At 45.6% G+C, this 2019-nt stretch overlaps 1 non-coding gene across 1 annotated transcript; it reads right to left on the reverse strand.

The window, feature by feature from the left end:
• Positions 1-1503: 1503 nt before the first annotated feature.
• On the reverse strand, positions 1504-1613 carry LOC123646793. The gene has a single exon (XR_006738043.1). It is a non-coding gene; the product is annotated as a small nucleolar RNA SNORA26 (small nucleolar RNA).
• Positions 1614-2019: the final 406 nt, after the last annotated feature.

Consider the following 2019-nt stretch of genomic DNA (forward strand, 5'->3'; position numbering starts at 1 on the left):
TAGACATATGCATTCCAAAGGAAATAAAATCATGATATTGAAGCGATATCTACTCCTCATTGCAGTATTATTCACAATAGGCAAGACATGGAATCAACCTAAGTGTACCTAATGGATGAATACAGGAAAGTGGTATATACGCACAATGGAATACTATTCAGCCTCAAAAAATAAGGAAATACTGTCATTTGCAACAACATGGATGAAGCTGGAAGACATTATGCCTAGTGAAATTAGGCAGGCACAGAAAGACAAATACCACAAAATATCACTTATATGGAATCTAAGGAAGTAGAAGTCATACAAGCAGAGTAGAATAGTGGTTACCAGGGGCTGGGGAGGTGGTGTGTGGGGAACGGAGAGATGTTAGTTAAAGGGTACAAAGTTTCAGTTAAGAGGACTAAGTTCTAGAGATCTATTGTTCAACAGGGTGACCATAGCTAATAATAATGTGCACTTGAAAATTGCTGAGAGTAAATTTTAAATGTTCTCACCACAAGACAATAATAAGTATGTGAGGTGACAGATAAGTTAATCAGCTTGATTTAATATCTCAGTGTGTACATATATTAAAACATCATGTTGTATATCATAAATATATGTCATTTTCATTTGTCAAAAGAATTTTAAAAAATAGACTCAAGCATAAGCTCGTGTAACAGGATCTAAATCGAGCTGCCCTTTCGTTCTTCTTTCTTTTTTCCGCGGAGGAGCTTGAGCGAGGAAGGAGGCCGAAAGCTGCTTCTGTCACCACGGACTTCCTTGGGACAGGCTCTGTGCGCCTGCGCACGGTGGTGGCTCGCCTGAAATCCTGGAGGCGGCGTGGCGCCGGCGTGGCCTCTGCAGGCCTTTGATCGCCAGCGCTGACGTTGCTCATCCCAGTTTCCCATTCCCGGCTGCTCGCTGATGGGGCTGGTCTCTAACCTCCAGGGACAGGAGAGGAGGTGACTTTACCAGCTCGATCAGTTTTTCGCCTTTGGCAAGAATACTTTCCACACAGCAAAAAGAAACACATCATCTTAATTCCTATTCCACGTACTCTACATGATTAAAGCTTTCTCCCTTCATTCCCACTCTAAAGGTGATTCCTTTTGATTGATGACAAATGAGAGATTTCTTTTTCTCCTCTGCTTCATAAAAAAGAAAATGTTATTAGTCAAATTAAATTTACAATTTTACTTCATTTAAAAAAATGACCCATATTCAATAAAATAGAAACATAATATTTCCACAGCGAAGGTAGCTGAGGGATCATGTGGTCTAATCCCTAACTTTACAAGTGGGGAAACTGAGGCACCGAGAGGAAAAAGTAACTTTCCCAAAGTCGCCCCAAAGTGTCCTTCACAAATGCTCTGCCCTCCTCGCGGGCCCGCGCTCTTTGTACAAGAAGCTCCTTCTCTGTCCCTTAGGGATCCTGTCAGTTCCCTTCTATGACGCTTTTAGCTAAAGGATTATTGAATCAACGTTTTTCGTTTTTCATTTTGTTTTGTTTTGTTTTTTCCCAGCTGTGACTCCAGACAGGATGCAAAGAGGAGATGTACAGCCTCTTCTCTGGGTTTTATGCAGACTTGCTTTAGCCTCTCAAAGCACCGCGTCGACCTTTAAAAGGTCACAGGAAGGGGCGACAAGTATTTCTCAAAAGGCCACATGTGCACGCCGGGGCTGTGCGCGCCGTCTCCCGAGCCAGCGGCTGGCACGAGGCGTGGGCATCGGAGGCCCGACCGCGCCTGCGCCAGCCGGTCTCTCGGGGCTGGTGTCCCCAGCGGGGGTGGGGTGGGGGGACATCCAGGGCGGGTCCGGGAACACGGAGAGAGGAAGCAGCGGGGGTCACCTGCGTGGGGGGAGTGAGGCTGCGCAGAGCTGAGTAGGCATCAGGATCGTGGCTGCTTGCGATACATTTTAAATAAATAGTGCTTTTACAATCGGTGTTTGCCAGTTCCTAGCTGTGGCTGTTTGCGGGAGGCTCAAGCAAATGTTTTCACAACCCTTGGGGATCGACTAACGAGAATCACGTGCAAA

Source organism: Lemur catta, chromosome 10 (genome assembly GCF_020740605.2).
Source record: "Lemur catta isolate mLemCat1 chromosome 10, mLemCat1.pri, whole genome shotgun sequence".
Classification (NCBI taxonomy): Eukaryota; Metazoa; Chordata; class Mammalia; order Primates; family Lemuridae; genus Lemur; species Lemur catta.